We start from the raw sequence: 19,225 nt of genomic DNA, 5'->3' as shown, positions 1-19,225 counted from the left end.
GGTTAGAACCACTGTTTCTTCTACAAAGCAATTAAGCTGCTCCAGAGACTGTTCAGCCATTGAATTCTTGAGAAATGATGGCAGATGTGTACACTCAGGAAGCCTCCCGTGTCTGACGACTGGCTGGCTTTGGACGTGGTCCAAGACCCGGTGTGCTGTTGGGTCTCTGGTTCCAGTCCCAGCTGGTCCTGGCTGCCCTGGGTGAGGATTTTTGCTGGACTGGATTCTTGGGACTTGACTTAATACATATCCAACTGTTTGAATCTTACACCAAAAAAAAAAAAAAAAGAAAGAAAGAAAGGAAGAAAAACCTTCCCTGGATCTCAGGAATAGTCATCATCATAACCCTCAAGGCAGTGACAATCCAGCTTCACCTTTTCCCGAGGCCCACCATGTGCCAGGTTGATCGGGGGTCTGTCTGCTGGCCTGTGGGGCAGGCACTGTTTTTATCTATTCGTTGTACAGATGCAAAAGCAGAGGCAAAAAACAACTTCAAAGGAGCCCTTTATTTTTTTTTTGTAACTTCTTAATCTTTTAATTTCAAACTTACAGAAAAACTCTAAGAATAGTGCAAAGAATTCCTGTTTACCAATTTTACTCAGATTCCATTGTTGTTACTATTATTGTTTTATCATTCCTTTTCTTTTTTAAAAAGTTTTATTTATTTATTTTAATTGGAGGCTAATTACTTTATTATTGTAGTGGTTTTGCCATACATTGACACGAATCCACCATGGGTGTACATGCATTCCCCATGCTGAACCCCCCTCCCACCTCCCTCCCCATCCCATCCCTCAGGGTCATCCCAGTGCACCAGCCCTGAGCACCCTGTCTCATGCATCGAACCTGGACTGGTGATCTGTTTCACATATGATAATATACATGTTTCAATGTTATTCTCTCAAATCATCCCACCCTCGCCTTCTCCCACAGAGTCCAAAAGTCTGTTCTTTTACATCTGTGTCTCTTTTGCTGTCTTGCATATAGGGTCATCGTTACCATCTTTCTAAATTCCATATATATGCGTTAATATACTGTATTGGTGTTTTTCTTTCTGACTTACTTCACTCTGTATAATAGGCTCCAGTTTCATCCACCTCATTAGAACTGATTCAAATGCATTCTTTTTAATAGCTGAGTAATATTTCATGGTGTATATGTACCACAGCTTCCTTATCCATTCATCTGCTGATGGGCATCTAGGTTGCTTCCATGTCCTGGCTATTATAAACAGTGCTGTGATGAACGCTGGGGTACACATGTCTCTTTCACTTCTGGTTTCCTTGGTGTGTATGCCCAGAAGTGGGATTGCTGGGTCACATGGCCGTTCTATTTCCAGTTTTAAGGAATCTCCACACTGTTCCAAAAGAGCCGTTTTTGAAAAGCTTCCTGAGTTCAGATTCTTCTCTTAGTGTAAACCGTACACCCAGGAGAGGAACTGGCACAGAGCTAGTCACTGCTAGGCATTCAACAATAAATATTGGTCAAATGAATGAAGAAGGAATTCCTTGTTTCTTTATTGTGATCTTTGACATCATTTAGATCAAATTCCTCCTCAGTGCAGGAGTCCCTTCAGACACCATGTCCCCAGATACCATGTCCCTGGCGGTGTCATCCACCTTGAATACTTCCAAAGATGGGGAGTTCACTCCCTCCAGGGACAGCTCTTCCCACCTTTGAAGAGCTTGAATCCTCAGAAAGGACAATAGTTTCTTATTCTGAGCTGGGCTCTGCTTCCCTTCCTTGGGTCCAGAAACCTTGGCTTTATCCAGGTTCTGGTTTTATCCTTTACTGTCTTTGAGCTCCTTCCATATGTATAGGTCTGTTCTTAAAAATCAAAAGGGGGGAATTCCCTGGCAGTCCAGTGGTTAAGACTCCACACTTACAGTGCAGGGGGTGAGGGTTTCATCCTGGGTTGGAGAACAGAGATCCTGTATGCTGTGTGGTATGGGCAAAAGAATAAAAAGGGGCCTATTCCTTTTCCTCCCAAGTTTTCTCATTTGGAGACTTGGGGGAAGGCCAGCCAGAGAGTCAAGAGGCTGAGACTCAGTGACAGAGTGACCACTGAAGGAAGGGCAGGGTGTGTTTAGCTGGAAGACGGTAAAACCAGGAGCAAACTGAGGATGCGTGATTGGAGCCCTTGGCTACTTTCAAGGCACAGCAGACAGATGCAGGAATAACAGATAATCATCACTGCAGTTCTGGGCACTGAGCTCACAGCTTTCCTTGTATCATCTCACCTGATCCTACAGGAACCCCCCACAGTGACTTACTGTCCCCATTTTACAGATTGGGGAACTGAGGCCCCAAGAGCCCAAATCCCAAGTCTGTCACCCAACTGACTGGTGGAGCAGCTGGCATGCAGCCCCACTTGATCTGACTGGATCCTGCCCTCCCACTCGCCCCGTGCATGGGGGTCGCTCTGCTCTTGGTGGCCAGAACCTGACTGACAGGTAGAAGCTGCAAGAAAACAGGCTGGAGCTCTTTCTAGAAGCCAGGAATATTGGGCTGATGGAATGTTGCCTTAGAAGCAGGTGACACCGATATGCCCAGATGGTCCAGGAGGACTTGTGGACAGGTCCACACTTCTTCAGTTGAATCCAATTAAAAATTAATAGCTGGAAAAAAATTAATAGCTGGGGCAACCTTAGAAAGAAAAAAAAAAAAGAGAATGAGGGATGAGTGGATTATGTGGTATGTCTTGAGGCCACTGGTGTTTTGACTACAGCTGGGAACTTTCCCTTTGGTGTCTGCTTCTCTGAGCCTTTCCCCAAATGCTATGATGCCCTAAAGACTGGGATCCTTGGGAGGTGGTCTTGACTCTGCTCCCAGGGCTGGGAAGGGGAGCAGAGATGGTGGGTCTTTGGCTTGAGGAAGCCCAGGCCCCCCACCCAGCCTGGTTATGCCCAGTCCCACGTCTAGAGGGGCTGCCTCGTCCTCCATCCATTGTTGTACAACCAGGATGGTCCTTGAAGGCCCAAGCTGGATTTCTTTCTTCATTACCAGTGCCCCCAGGAAGGCAGAGGCCATGGGTGGAGATGGGAAGCAAGTATCAAGGAGAATATCACCAGGAGGCTGCCCGCCTCATCCTGACCTGGGGTCAAATCCTGACCCTGCCACCTCCCAGCTGAGGACCTGCTGCTGGTTCTATAATCTCTCTGCGCTTCCTCTCCAAAACGGGGACAAACACCTTCCAGCACAGAGGAAATCCTCAATGAATGGTTACTGTTTGGGCAAACTCTGGGAGAAGACGAGGGACAGGGAAGCCTGGTGTGCTGCAGTCCATGGGGTCACAAAGAGTCGGATGCAACTGAACAATACCGGTACCTCCAGTTGGAAGTATGGGGCAAGGGAAAGAGCAAGAAAAGTGGACATAAAGAGAACGGACATGGTTCCCGGGGGTGGGGGAAGGGGGGTGGGGTAGGGATGGGATTAGCCAATGCAAGCTATTATATACAGGATAGATGAACAACAAGGTCCTGCTCTAGAGCACAGGGAACCATATTCAATACCCTGTGATAAACCATAATGGAAAAGAATATGAAAGAGAATATATATACCTGTGTATATATATATATATGTATGTATGTATGTATGTATAACTGAATAATTTTGCTATACAGCAGAAATTAACACAACATTGCAAATAAACTGTACTCTGATAAAAAAAAATTAAAAGAAATAAACCAGTAGGGTTATTCAGACCCTACAATTTTTTACAGAGCTATTTTGTTTGCTGGACAGTATTTAATCTTTACCAAAACCTACACAGTAGACGCCCTCTCATTTCCACTTCTACATGGTGAGATGAGCCTCAGAGAATGACTTGCACAGGGCCACACGGCTCTTACACAGCTCAGCTGGAGACCTGGGAGGTTGGGCTGCAGGGGGCTTGCCCTCACCCTGTCCTGGGAAGCCACCCACTCTCTCCAGGTCACTGGTTCTGGACTCTAGAAGAGTGCAGTTAGAGAACTTTGGTCTCTGATTTCTTTTGGCTGGTGAGTCCCAGGTTCATGAACATCAAGCTCTGAGTGGTTTGAGATCCAGGGCCCGGCTGGGAGCAGGGTTGGAGGCATGTCTCACCCACTGCTGCCGTCAAGGGCCAGGTTGATGCCCACGCGGTGCTGGGGCTCATCTGGGGGGCATCCGGGAGGCAGCCCTGTCAGACCTGGACTCTTCACCTGCTCCCACCCGCCTTCCGTCAGGTCCTCCTGAGCTTTAGAAGATGAATTACATTTGTCTATACTTCCACTCTGTCTCCTGCACGCTGCCCGGCAACCTGGCATCTGGGTGGCAAGGAGTCCCCTCCTGGAAGGGTGAGGGTCAAGGGCACCCGGAAGAGGGAGGCCGGGGAGGGGACAGGACCTCACGGGGGCAGCAGGCTCCTTGAGGACTGCCCAGCTGCTGCCACCCAGGACCCCCTCGGCCTGGAGCAGAAGGTGGGGGAGGCCAGGTGGCGTCACCTCCCAGAGCAGGAGGCTGAGTCGCCCTCCTGAGGTCATGCACCTGGTGAGTGATGGGCCGGGAGCCTGAGAGGGTCAGCGTGACCCCCACCCCGGTCTCGCCACAGAGCTCTGTTCCCAGGGCTGGACATCGCCTGGTCAGGGTGCCCACTCCCACGACTTCACAGGCCCCTCGGGGGTCAAGGGTGGGCCTGGGCTTCAAGCAGCTCCCTCCTTCCTCAGAAGGCCTCCCACAGGGAGGCCCACGCCCTCCTCAGACTTTGCTGCTGTCAGAAGGCAAAGGGCTGTGGAGAGCATCTTACAAAGTCTTGTTAAAATTTTTTTTAAAAATTGTGGTAAAAGTCACATAACACAAAATATACTATTTTAACTCACACTCAGCTGCACCTTTCAGCGGCAGCAAGGACATGGTTGTGCAACTCTCACCATCACCAATCTCCCGAATTTTTCAGCTTCCTAAACTGAAACTCTGTCTCCGTTAAACACTAACTCCTCAATCCCCAGCCTCTGGCCTCCACCAATGTACTTTCTGACTCTACAAATTCGACTATTCTAGGTACCTCGTATAAGTGGAATCAAACTGAAAGTGAAAGTGTCAGTCACTCAGCTGTGCCCAGCCACTTGAGACCCCATGGACTGGAGTCTGCCAGGCTCCTCTGTCCGTGGAATTCTCCAGGCAAGAGTGCTGGAATGGGTAACCATTCCCTTTTCCAGGGGATCTTCCTGACCGAGGGATCGAACCCAGGTCTCCTGCATTGTAGGCAGATTCTTTACCATCTCAGCCACCAGGGAAGCCCATTTGTCTGTACTTAATGCATAATGGAATGCACTTTTAAGGTTAATTTAATATATGTCCTACAGATTGTACCTTTTTATTCGCTGCTATGCAGTAGGTTCTCATATATTAACAGATATGATGGAATCTAGAAAAAAATAGTACAGAGGAACATATTTGCAAAGCAGAAATAGAGACAGACCTAGAAAACAAATGTATAGATACCAAAGGGAGAAAGGAGTGGGTGGGATAAATTGAAAGATTGGGATTGACATATACGCACTATTCTGTATAAAAATGGGGCTTCCCAGGTGGCGCAGTGATAAAGAATCCGCCTGCAATGCAAGAGACTCAGGGTTCCATCCCTGGGTCAGGAAGACCCCCTGGAGGAGGAAATGGCAACCTACTCCAGAGTCCTGCCTGGAAAATCCCATGGACAGAGGAGCCTAATGGGCTGCAGTCCATGGGGCCACAAAGAGCTGGACATGACTGAGTCTCACACACACACACACACACACACACACACACAGACACACACACACTTGTATAAAATAGGTAACCAGTGAGAATCTTGTGTCTTCTTTGATGGACAAGAAAACTGTGGCCGAGGGAGGGCGGCTGAAATTAGGGTGCCCTGATTCCCACACATGCTCGTGGGTGAGGCCTCCACGCCGTGTCTTCCAGTGATGCCTCGTCACTGCCTCGTCACATAAGTGTGGGAAGGACCAGGTGCAGCCATGACCAGCGCTGTCTGTTCAGCCGTGTAAATATTCTAAGAATCCATGAAACGGAACAGTTTGCTGCTGGGGACGGTCATGGCACCCAACGCTCCCCTGTATGGGCAGAGGCACAAGAGAAGCAGCTAAAGTCATGCTCCCGAGGCTCTCTCATCTTATTCCCCATCTGAAGAGGGAGCGGTGAGACCAGTTTCCTTCCAGCTCCTGGGTCCCTCTTCCGTGCCGTGTGTCTGTGAGACCTCACTCCATGTCTGCTTGTTTTTTGCATCAACAGAGGAGCCAGGGATCTGCTGAGCCTCTACCCACACTTAAAAAAAAAATTATTCTCTTTTATTTTTTGCAGTACGGAAAGTAATCTTTTTTTTTTCAATTTTCGGGTAGTTGGTTTACACTGTTGTGTTAGGTTCCGGTGAATAGCACAGGGATTCGGTCACACATGCATTACACGGTGAGGCCCACTGCCCTCCAGCCACAGCCTCCACTTCAGGAGGCTGTCGCCCTGTGTTAGGGACCCGCTGACCTCGCAGGCTGGTCCAACAAAGGGGCCCTGCCATCCTTGGGAACAATGTCGCCTGTTTACCTGACAGAGCGTCTGCTTTCTTTTCATCTGGGAGGGAAAGAGCTCCCGCTGGGAGCCGCTAAGCCCAGAGTAAACGGGCGACCTCTCGGTGCCTTTCTGCCCGAGGTGGGGTGACCAGCTCGCGCCCCAACTGTGCAAACAGACCCGAGGCCCGCGCCGCAGGGGCGGGGCCTGCCCGCTCCCGGCCCCTCCTCCTCCCTCTGTGGTTTCGGGTTGAATGGGGAGAAGCTCAAAGGCTGGGCAGGGAAGGTCAAAGCCAATGTGCAGGGCCAAGCGCGGGGGAGGAGAGCGGGGCAGAGATCACGTGTTCCTGGAGGCCTGACCTTCACCTGGAAACCACCCCAGCCTCGCCTCCCCGCGCCTCTGCCGGCAGCGCCCAGGCTGGGCCGGCTGTGCCCTGGCTGCTGAGCCTCAGTTTCCTCATCCTCCGGGCAGGGGTGAAGACAGCCGTCCACTAGGCCTGAGCCCGCCTTCAGGGGTAGTGATGCATGAGGGAGCTGCTGCTGCTGCTAAGTCGCTTCAGTCGTGTCCAACTCTGTGCAAACCCACAGCCGGCAGCCCACCAGGCTCCCCCGTCCCTGGGATTCTCCACTCCAAGAACACCGGAGTGGGCTGCCATTTCCTTCTCCAATGCATGAAAGTGACAAGTGAAAGTGAAGTCGCTCAGTCGTGTCCAACCCTTAGCGACCCCACGGACCGCAGCCTGCCAGGCTCCTCCTTCCGTGGGATTTTCCAGGCAAGAGGGCTGGAGTGGGGGGCCATTGCCTTCTCCAGTGATGAGGGAGGGAGAGCTCCAACTGTGGGAGCTGGAACCAGGTGCCTGCGGAGCAGGCAAGGTGTCCCGGGGGAGGGCCAGACAAAGCTGTCAGCTGGGGCTGACTTGGGCCTGCCAGGGAGGTAGTGAAGACACCTGCTGGCTCTCTGCAACAATGTAATCCCCTTGTGGGTTGTTATCTCTGGGAAAGAACCCACACTCCCTGCTTCCTAGAGGCGAGTCCTTGGGAGGCTACTTGGCCTCCCTGACGGTTGGTTTTCTCCTTTATAAATGGGAATGAGAAATTTGATAACAAAGGGCTCTCATGAAGATGAAAAGAGGAACCTGATACATAGTAGATACTCAATAAACATCAGTTCCTGGGGATTGACAGAAGGCAGGCCCTCCAACCCCGGCGAGGAGCGGGGGAGTCTGGGTGAGACCCTGATGCGGGAGCCCCCCGCCTCCCTTGTCACTGACAGCAGAGCTCTGGCCTGCGGGGACTCAGGTAGGCCCTCCCCGGGGCTGAGCGCTGAGTATCCCACTGGCTGCAGGGCCGGGGCCTGTGGGTCTTTCCCTCCACCCGCTCCTGGCCGCACCCCAGGTCTTGCTTTCTTGTCTGGGCAGCCAGGGCATACGTGACTCCTGGCCCCACTCTGGGGAAGAGAAGGTGGGAAGCCTCAGATTCTGTCATGCGGGTCAGTGGTCCTCTTAGCATCAGGCCCTAGGCTCAAACACGTGGTGTCTTCCTGGGTTCCTCGGCTTTCATTTTCGTAGGCAAGGAAAGAAAGAGACGAGGAAAGGCAGAGAAGAGAGGTCATAGTTGATGAGCATCTTAAAGCAAGCTCATAGGCGTCAGAAATGTGCTTGGCTTCACTTAGCAAATTCAACGTACTGTACTTTGGAGGTTTAGTTTCCTAACATATCAGGATTCTGAAAATGGGTGACTGCTGGTCTTGCTCAGCCACTGGTGATGGTAGTGAGGACTGGGCTCGTTCCAGCTTTTGGCTCATCTTCCTTAGCATGGGCCTACTTGTTGCCTCATGGTGGCAAGATGGCTGCCTGAGCTCCATCAGGAGATAGAGGGTCTCCTCAGCTCCCTGTTGGTGTCTCATTGGCCAGAAATGGGTCATGTGACCACTTTGGCCAGCAGAGGATGCTGGGGATGCAAACTCTTGACTCTACTTCTCCAGCCTCCAGCCGGGCAGGCAAGGGTGAGGGGAGGGTGTGGAGTGAGGGACTGTGTCGAGTCATCCAGTCGGTTGCCTGCCAGAAGAGAGAGTGCCACTCACGTCCCAGTCTTATAGCCGAGAAGCTGGTGCCAAGGGCAGAGAAGTGCTTACTCAATATGCAGTTTGATTGATTTACTTTGACATTCTGGGCTGGCAACCAGAGATGGAGAGATAAAAGCCACTCCCTTGTCTTCCAGAGCAGGGAGGAGAATAATAGTATTAATAATAACAATGTAATAGATGAAATTCACCAAGCATGCACCAAGTGCCAAGTGCTTGCTGGGTACTTTCTAGATTTTGTCTTGTCTCAGGCCCACTCCAACCCTAAGCTATCAGTATGATTCTATCTGCTGCAGAGAAAGCCAAGTCTCGGTGAGACCCACCGCACGCACGTCTGCTCCCCCACCCTCACCCCACCATGTTGCGCCAGGCAGTGGTGTAAGACCCTGGGGTGAAAGATCTGGACTCTTGGGCAGCCCACAGGAAGAGGGTGCCCCACTCCCTGGAGAGCACGTGGGAGGTTCCTGGAGGCGGGAGATGTGCGTAGGATTTGGAAGCGCCAATTGGAATTTCCCAGGCAGACAAGGTTGGGGAGGCGCCCAGGTGGAGAAAGACATCTGCAAGGACTCTTTAGAAGTGATGTTAGTAAACTCTGAGGCTCCCCTAGGGCCTGTTCACCCACCCTTTCCCAGAAATTTTTGGAATATCAAAAATAAAATCATACTTCTGACATCAGGAGCAGCATGAATAACAATAAAATGCAAAAAATATTGAAAAGAAAATCTTTTCGTTTCTAAAATTGTCAACAGTTTAAAAAAAACACATGAACATTTGATGCTGGTGATGGTGTAGTAAAATGGACAAGGTTCACACTCTGCTGGTGGGAGGGGGAATTGGTATAAACTTTTAGACAAGTAACTTGAAAATTATCCTGTAAAACATGCTGGTCTTTCAACTGAACTTTTAGAAACATATCCTCAAGGAATGATAAACAAAAGTAGACAGAAAACTTTGTGCATGAAAGATGATTTGTTGAACTATGAATTTGTATTTTCCTTGTTTTTTCCCCTCTCTAAGTCCCAGAATTGTAGCCAGACCCTTTCGTAGTCCCTAATCCCAGGGGCATTTGTAGAACCCAACCAAATGCTACGTGAAGGCAACATCTTTTCCTGTATTTTGTGGGGGGAAAAAAAGAGATCAAAACAGAAAACATGCACACAGTCCCAATAAAGGGTAGGAGGAGAGCTGTGAGCAGGAAGAGGCAAGGGGCCCTAAGCCCCAGTGGGGGGACCTGGGTGCCCTCCACAGCAGCACCCCAGGATGTGGCGTAACATCCCAAAGCTCACTGTCTGGGGAAACTGGCATCACAGACAGGCTCGAGGGTCTTGATGCCCCAGCCTGGCACACAGCGGCAGCACTGGATACCCTTGAGCATGCCCTTGGGGCGGGGAGGGGCAGGTATCTCTGGGCACCCTTTCTGGTGCCTGGCAGGCTGTCCAAACCCCAGGGCCTTTGCATGGCCCCAGGAGACAGGGAATTCTGAAAATGACTGAGGTTGATTTTCATACCAGGTATCCAGTGGAATTAAAAGGAAGTTTTGAATGTGACATTATCACATACCTACATTCATGAGGCAAAAGGTTTTTAGAGACAGAGGAGTACAGAGTGATAATCTTGTTTTGATTTTTTTTTTTTAAGCTAGTAGTGAAATATTTTCCATAGGAAGATAACAAAGTCCCCGCCTCGTGTTCGCTGAGCTCTAGGCATGTATGTTTACTGTTGCGCCGACCCTGCTGGGAGGGTCAGTGTCTATATTTAGTGCGCACTGTTCTTCGAGGTTCTTGGGCCCTGGAGACTCATCAGGACACTGTCTTGTTTACCTCCGTCTCCCCAGGGCCTTGCACAATGCCTGGCAAGCACTCAAAGCATGAATGAGGGAAGGCGGCAGTGCACGAATGAATGAATGAATGCGTGAGTGAACTCACAGGTGTCTGGTGCCTGAGATGAAGGGCCTGCCCCTGCGGTGCCCACACTGCCGCTCCTGCAGTCCTAGGAACTGTGCTCCCGGCCGGTGAAATGAACTGCAAGCGCATACTCGGAGTGTAAACAGCCCTCCTCCGGGCCCGGGCCCACTGGCAGCCTCGCGGGCAGCTTGCACAATCCTGTGGGCTGCTGTGGTTCTCATTTTTGGGGCATGGAGTCATCGCTGCCATGGGCCTCTCCCTCCTGGCCCTGGACTGTCTCTTGGCAACATAAAAGGAGCTGTGTGCCTGTTGTCAGTGGGAGGAAGTTCAGACCCACATCCCCTCCAGGAGGCCCATCTGATTTCCAAGATCTGCCCCAGTCCTCGAAGAGGCTGGAGCCGAAAGGGGACTGGAGATCACCCAGCCCCACCCCTCCCTTTCCAGAAAAAGAACCTGAGACCTTAAGAGGTGGGGATGCTGAGCCCGCTGCCAGGGCGACCAGGCTTGGCAGGAGCTACGTGTCCTGGGATGGCAGCTCCTTTAGAACCAAAACACAGGGCTGTAAATTCCTTCCTCCCCAGCCACCATCCAGCAGTGTGAACTTGGATCAGGGCCGTGTCCTTCCGGAGTCCCAGTCCTTGGGTCTACACTATGTTGCGTGCAAGGTGGATGTGGAAATTTAAAAAGATGCTGTCCGTGTCAGCCCTGCGCCTGGTCCAGATGAGGCCTCCGGCCTTCTGCTCTTCCCGCACTTTCTTTCCCAGCCCTTCCCACTCACCCGGCCTCACCAGTCCTCTGCATCTGGGCTTGAAGGGCCTGGGCTTCACTCTGAACCCTCCACTGCAGGGAGCTTCCCTTCCTTCCGTGATGGGTGATGGCTGTGCCTGCCCTGACTGCCTCTAGATTCCTGAGTATCCGCCCACTTTCTCTCACGCGTTTTTCTGTCCTCACACACTTCCTGGTGTTGCCGAGTTTATTCATACTTTCCTCTCTCCCTCCCTCCCCACAGACTTTCCCAGGCCCCTGCTGCGTGCCAGGCACCTGCTAGGCAGGGATTCTTGTGGCCAGTGGCTGCCCTGACAGGGTTCATCCCCTGCTTGAGAGGCCAAGTGACCAATGACCGGAGAGGAGAACTGAAAAGCAGAGGCAGTTCTGTACGCCCACAAAATCCTGGGTCCTCGCTCGGGTTTCTGCAACTCTGCGGCAGACGGAAGAATGAATGGCCCCTTAAAGACAGGCACGTCTTAATCCTCCCAGCCTGTCAAAGTTGCCCTCTGTGACAGAGTTAAGGATTTTGAGATTATCTGTGTGGACATAAGGGTCCTTCATAGGAAGGCAGGAGGTCAAATTGAAGAGGTTATTTCCTGGCTTCACATGTAGAAGGAAGGGACCACAAGCTAAGGCATGTATTCATAGATGCCCCCAGAACCTTCGAAAGAACTCGGCCCTGCCGTCACCTTGACAAAGCCCTTGAGACTCATTTTTGACTTTTGAACTCCAGAACTGGAAGAGAATAATTGTGTGGTATTCGAAGCCTCTAAGTCTGTGTATCAACTTGTTACAACAGCAATAGGGAAGGAACATGAACACAGGAGCCCATGTGACCCTGTAGTTAGGTGGCCATGTGGCTCTAATTCTGGCCGAAGCGAGGTGAGGTCAGGGGACGCCTTTCTTTCCTCTGAAGCTTGACCTCCTGGCTCTCCTCTTCCCCTGCCACCAGTCAATCAAAGGACAAAATGGTGATTTTGCTGGCAGCCTGGGTCCCCAAGCTGACTGTCCAAGCCTGTTAGGACTTGGGGGCTATTCATTACAGCAGCGAACCCAGGCTCTCCTGACCCTGGGAGCTCTGATGAGGTTCCTGCTTCACAGAGGAGGTGATACCTTGAGAAGACGGACAGTTGCTCCAGGCAAAGGCGATAGCAGAAACAAGGGCCTGGAGGGTGGGGTGGAGTCTGTTTGGCGGCCTTGGCTGGGTGTTGGGCATGAAGGTTGGCTGCGGATCTCAGGGCTACCGGGAACAGGGGGCTGTCAGTCAAGGAGGATATGTGTGTTCTGGATCAGGGTTAATGGAGAGACTTGTAAAGTCATCAGTCATAGGAAAGCTCTGGGACATGGCAGTAGCCCGCAACGTGAGGCGTACCATCTCAGTGCCAGCCCCGAGAGCTGGGCCAGGGTCCGTGCCCGGCGCCTTCTCTCGGTGACTCACCGCTGGGAGAGCCTGGCTCCTTCTCCAGGGCTGGCGTGGGGCAGAGAACGCCGCGTCCCGTCAGTCCCTCCACCAGCCAGGTTTGCCTGGTGTATTTATTGCCCACATTACTCACTGTTTTGTTACCTGAAGTACATTTATTTCCCATTAATAACGAGCACTGTAGGGCATAGATTTCATCATTCACATTAAATGGCTTTATTGCCGTTTACAAAGGAGCTGCCTGGGATGGATGACGCAGCAGCTGGAACCGGGCCCGCATGCCTGAGCGGCTCACACGCGTGTGGACATCGCACAGCAGAGTGTGTGGTCACGGGCAAATGTGTTTTCTCGCAAGCCGTGTTTTCAGCAGCCATGAAGGTAATCTTCCGTTTGCCTGGCCCACCTGTGGGGTCCTGGAGGACCGCTGTGTCCCCAGCTGGTGTGAAGCCTAGACCTAAGACCTGCTTTACTGAGAGTCCATACAGGTCAGGGTATGGCAGAGGCCCTTCAAGGCTCTTATCTCTCTTTTTTTTAAGTTCTTTTTTCATAATCTTTTCCCTTATGGCTTATTACAGGATATTGAATATAGTTTCTTGCGCTATATACGGCATAGGGCCTCTTCGTTTATATAATAGTTAGCATCTGCTAATCCCAGACTCCCAATACTGTCCTCGCCCTCGGCAACCACAAGACTGTTCCCTGTGTCTGTGAGTCTGTTTCATAGATATGGTCATTTGTGTCATGGTTTAGATTCCATATGTAAGTGATATTATATTTCTCTTTCTCTATCTTACTTCACTTGTTCAGTCACTCTGTACAGTCCATGGAATTCTCCAGGCCAGAATACTGGAGTGGGTAGCTTTTCCCTTCTCCACGGGATCTTCCAAACTTCTCCATCCCTGGGTTGGGAAGATCCCCTGGAGAAGGAAATGGCAACCCACTCCAGTATGCTTGCCTGTAAGATCCCATGGACAGAGGAGCCTGGTAGGTTACAGTTCATGGGGTTGCAAAGAGTCAGTCACGGCTGAGTGGGTTCACATGGTCATCTTACTTCACTTAGTATGATAATCTCTAGGTCCATCTGTTGTTGTAAATGGCATTATTTCATTCTTTATGACTGAGCGATATTCCACTGTATATATGTACCTCATCCCCTTTATCCATTCATTTATTGATGGACATTTGGGTTGTTTTCACGTCTTGGCTATCGTGCATAGTGTTTCTGTGAATATTGGGGTGAACTTATCTTTTCAAATTACAGTTTTATCCAGATATCTGCCCAGGAGTGGGGTTGCTGGATCATATGGCAACCTTTTTTTGAGTTTTTTGAAGAACCTCCATGATGTTTTCCATAGTGTATGCTCAAGGCTCTTATCTTAAAGCAACCTCCTGCCCCTTGAGGGTGGGGACTGCAATCTTCCTTTTTTCTGTGATGAGATGGAGGCTTCTGGAGCCCAGAGGGCTGGCCTGGGGAACGGGTAGAGCCTCACTGTCAGTCCAGCCTGGCGTAATGCTGAAGTCTGGACCTCCTTGCTTTCACGCTACCTTGCACCTTCCTTATGCACCTGCTCCTCAGTTTTCCCATCCCCCACCCTCCCCACCAGAGCCCTTTAAGATCAAGTGAAATGATCTTTAAGTGTTGGCAGCACTGGGAGGCTGCAGGAAGATTACTCATTCTTCCTCTTTGTTTTTTTGCAGTAAATTTTGCATCTTTCACTCATGGCCGTGAGAGGCTCCCTCCCCGCCCCCTCACCAGGTCGCCCTGGTACAGGGTTGGTCAGAACAGATGTCAGCATCTGGGGGTGGGGTGAATGGTCCAGGGTCTTGGTGGAACTTCCCTCCCACCCACTGAGCACATACACTGCCTCTGCAAAAACAATTCCCTATTTGGCAGAGGCCAGTGTTTGCCCTGGGGTAGGACCTTGCGGCCCTTTGCCAGGCCCTGTTTATTCTGGCACGGACCACAGTGATGTCCAAGCACTCCAAGTGTGTTGAACTTCCTGGACTTCTTATCACGCAGTCAACCCCGCTGGGGAGCCGGTGAAACGCTGGCTGCCGTGTGCCCAGGAGAGGATATGAAGAAGTTCCACAAACACCAGTCCTGCCGCCCGAAGGGGCAGGAAGCACGGGGCAGGGCCCCTGAGGGCAGGGGGGAGGAGGTGGCAGGAGCAGCTCAGAGGCAGGGATAAAGCCTTTCCTCTCCTCCGCTCCGCCTGAACCTCCTTTCCCATCACCGAGTCCCCACTCCCGAATCCTCTGTTCTGGTCAGGCTGGTCTCCTCACTTTACCTGGAACACAGCTTGCCCTGTCTGACCCCGCACCTCCGCCTGGGCCTGCCCCCCCATCTGGAATTCCCTTCCCATCATCTCTCCCGTTGAAATCCTACTTGATGGGTAGAAGAAACGCATGACGGGACCATTTGGTGGGTGGGGGTGGGGTGGGGGCTGGCTAGGGACAGCCATGCCCCACTCCACTTGTCTGCCCATCTCTCTTCCCCCAGGGTCCCTGAGACTCCAGGGCAACTCAGGACGTCAGGGTGAACCCCCAGACAGCTCCACAGAGACCCAGGAGGAGTCGTCTCCGCCCCGTCAGGCTGGGGTCAGGATACTGGGGTGGAGCAGGAGAGGGGTGGGGAGGGGGCTTTCAGGCTCAGGAGTCAAGCAGGGTCAAGTCCACCGTGCAGTCTTCTAGGTCCTGTCGCTTAGGAGGCGGCTCCCAGCGCCCTGTGCCGGAGCATAACGGACAGAAGACCACTGCTTCCTGCGGAGACCCTCCAGCTCGCCCGGCTCTTCTGTGTCTGGGAGCCAGGGCAGGGGAGGCAGCTGCTGCTGCCGAGACAGCTCCCTCAGGTTCTTCGACAGATTGCCCCCCGCCAACCGCCGTCTGCCACGCACCCTAAATTCCCATCATTCCCTCTGCTGCTATGGTCCCCTCAGCGTGGGGGCAAGACCCTGGGTGTGATGTAATTTCCCACCTTTCTCCAGTGGCAGGAGGCACATAGCCGTCGAAGGACACAGTGGCACCTGGTATCTGAGGAAGGGGTCTCCCAAGCCAGGGACATTCTGCTGGGGGGTGGGCATGGGGTGCCAGGGGGTAGTATTCCCCATACTGGGAACGTGCTTGTGGAAAGGAAGTTCTGTCTTCAGGCAGAGCTAGCTGGCCTGCGTAGAAGAGGTTTGTGGAGAAGAACAATTATTCCATGAGTCAGGGGGCTGGTCTGGCAGCTCCTGCCGCCCACCTGTTATGACCAGAGGGCCTGGGGGTGCTTCGGGATGGTTAGTCATCCAGGCGAGCGGCAGGCAGGCACCCATCAAGAGGGCTGCTTCCACCCCCCCCCCCATTCCCTCACCCGCCGCCCCTCCATGCTTCAGATGAGAAAACAAAGGTGCCCAGGATGCATGACTCATTTCCTTCCTGGGACCCATCTCCTCTGTGGGAGGGGATGCTGGCTCTCTCCCAGTGAGACCCAGGGCCTTGGGTTTCGAGGGGGGTGTGCAGGTGGGCACCCTGAATCACTCACATCCTCTTGTTAAGCTTCATGTGGGTCCATGGCGTCAGGCCAAGCCTGGGATGCCACCACCAAAAATAGTTGTGAAGCAAGTTAAAGTTATTTGGGTTCACTTGAAAAGAAAGGGCTTCCCTGGTAGCTCAGATGGTAAAGAATCTGCCTGCAGTGAGGGAGACCAGGGTTCGATCCCTGGGTGGGGCAGATTCCCTGGAGGAGGGCATGGCAGCCCACTCCAGTACTCTTGCCTGGAGAATCCCATGGACAGAGGAGCCTGGTGGGCTGCAATCCATGGGGTCTCACAGAGTCGGACACGACTGAAGTAACTAGGCAGCAAGCAGCAGCAAGTTTCCCGCATCATTCCTTTACCCACTGCAGCCTTTGGAGGCAGGCAGTGTCTGGACAAGCTGGAGCTTGGAGAGGTTGAAAAACCCAAGCCCACACATACTAAGAAACAGGCAGAGAAGGGATTAAACTTGAAGTCAGTGGGACCTCCGAGTCCAAGTTCTTCATTACCTCTGTAGAGGTCGCTGGGTTCCAGCCCTCAGACCTAACATCTTAACCAGAAGGGTTCCCCCTTCAGATGAGGAATTCCATGCAAACACCAGGTTTAATACCCACACAGTATTCTATCCAGAGGCCATTTCATACATGCGTCACCGCCTCCTGGTGCTGAACGCCTGCTATTTCTAATTTCTCACCATTATTCTGGGAGGAAATTGCTTCGGGTCATTACCCTGGGGCAAGGCTTACAGTGGCAGTGTGAGGTCAAAGGGTGGGGAGACTTTGAGAGGCTCCTGGAAGCACCCCGTGGGCGTCTGATTTCACCTGCTGAGTCTGAGCAGACCAGCCCGGCTGGGCAGGACGAGAAGGCTGCTACTCCAGAAGCCCCTACAGCCCAGCATGGAGCCCCCAGGCTGACACGCCTCAGGGTACTGAACACACAGCTGAGCTTTCCCTGGGGGACGGGGAGGGGGCGGCACAAGTATGGGGCCCTCTGTCACAGCTCCAACCTGTTTAAAGGTGAGAGAACTGAGTCTCAGAGAGGCAAAGTCACTTACCCAAGCTCACACAGCTGGGACCAGAACCCACAAAAGCCAGCATCTTCTGGTTAGGTTTGCAAAGTGCCCACCTTTAACTCTTCAGAAAGTGAAAGTGAAGTAACTCAGTCGTGTCCGACTCTTTGCAACCTCATTGACTGTAGCCTACCAGCCTCTTCCGTCCATGGGATTTTCCAGGCAAGAGTACTGGAAAAGAAACTGACTTCCTTCTCCAGAGGATCTTCCCAAACCAGGGATCGAACCCAGGTCTCCCACATTGAAGGCAGATGCTTCACCATCTGAGCCACCAGGGAAGCTTCAGAAGTCCTGGTTAACTTTCCGTGTAGAGTCAGGATCCCCACGTGCCTCTTATCTCCTTTAGCATCTTGGGGAGATCATCACAGAGGCTGGGTTTTGGCTCAGTCCATGCCTCTTGCCCAGCTCCATCTAAACTATATTTTTGATTCTGTCTGCTTGTCCTTATCGCCTCTGCCTGAGATGGTGCCGTGGCCCTGGACAGCTCCCCCTGAGCCCACTCTTGCCCTTTATCTATTGAGCAGGCAGGGAGGTCTTTTAAAGACCCCAATCCCGTCCTGCGGCTCCCCTGCTCAGCCTCCCAGGGAGTCCTGGCTGGGTGTGAGCTAACTCCAGACATGCTGAGATGGGTGGGTTCCGCATCTGCCCCAGGCTACGCACAGTGTCAGGAGCTGCAGAAATAATTCACTAAACACAGAGCTTAGAAGAAAGACCAGATTTCTCTTTCCAGGGCCCCCCTCGCCCACCACTGGCCTCCCTCCTCGACCTTGGCCCACCCCTTCCCGGGCATCCTCTGGGCTCCCGTTCTCAGCTTCTCTCTGTCGCAGTCAGGCTGAACCTCCTGGAACACCCTCACCTGCATCGTCGAGTTCTGACTGCTTCTGTTCACACGCTCTTATCTTCTTAGACACACCCCTCCCCCGCAAACCCCCACCCCACTCACCACAGCTTCCCCAGGAAAGTTCTCAATTCAGGAGTTTCAGAGGTTAGGAGAAACAAAGGGTCTGGGGGCAGCACACTTAGAGCCCCACCCTGCTCAGTTTTTGGTATGTATGATGCACATTTTTTCATTCATTAAGAGAAATAAATCGAGCAAAGTCATCACGTTGAACAAGTTGACTTAGGGTCTATCGGACACATGGAAGTCAGCAGTAGCTCTCCAATTCTGTGGATCCCCATCTGGCTGGAATACCTTCCCCACACTCGCAACAAGATCCTTGTCAATTATCTGGTAAGCTGGGAGACCGTTTTTCCTCTGTGTTTGGCCTTCTGTGAATCGATCTCACTAACTCCTGCTTGAAGGCCCTCTGTGGTCCCCGAGACACGGCTTGGGAACATCTCTTGGCAGAAATGGCACTTGAGGCCCCCAGTGGGGCCTGGCCCTGCTGGCATGAGGGGGTGGTGATGCAGCCTGTCACGTCTCCCCTTTGTCAGCCTCTAACCCTTTCCAAACCCTGTGCAGGGCAGTCATGAGGCCTGATTGTCACTCTGTTTCCACTGGGTGTCTCAAGCCATTGGTGCAAGAAGCCCTTGCCCTGGGCCCTCATATAACCATCCTCTGGTTTCCTCACTTTGTTCTCATCCTCAGTAAGAAACTATCAGGACCTCCTTGGTGGTCAAGTGGTTAAGATTTCACCTTCCAATGCGGGGGATGTGGGTTCCATCCCTGGTGAGGGAGCTGAGATCGCACTTGCCTCCTGGCCAAAAAACATAAAACAGAAGCAATATTGTAACAAATTCAATGAAGACTTTAAAAATAGTCCATATCAAAAAAAAGAAAGAAAGAAAGTATGGAAAACCAAGGCGGAATTCAGCCATGTGTGCTGAGCTGTGATCACCCAGCGGGGACTTGTGACCCGGAGGGGCAGGCCTGCCCAGAATCCTGAGCAGAAAAAGAAACCAGCCGGATAACAGAAACACAGTCTTTGCTGGGCTGAAACCGTGAATTCCA

The sequence above is a fragment of the Muntiacus reevesi genome, chromosome 3 (assembly GCF_963930625.1).
Source record: "Muntiacus reevesi chromosome 3, mMunRee1.1, whole genome shotgun sequence".
In the NCBI taxonomy this organism is placed as follows: Eukaryota; Metazoa; Chordata; class Mammalia; order Artiodactyla; family Cervidae; genus Muntiacus; species Muntiacus reevesi.
This window is presented reverse-complemented; position numbering follows the sequence as displayed.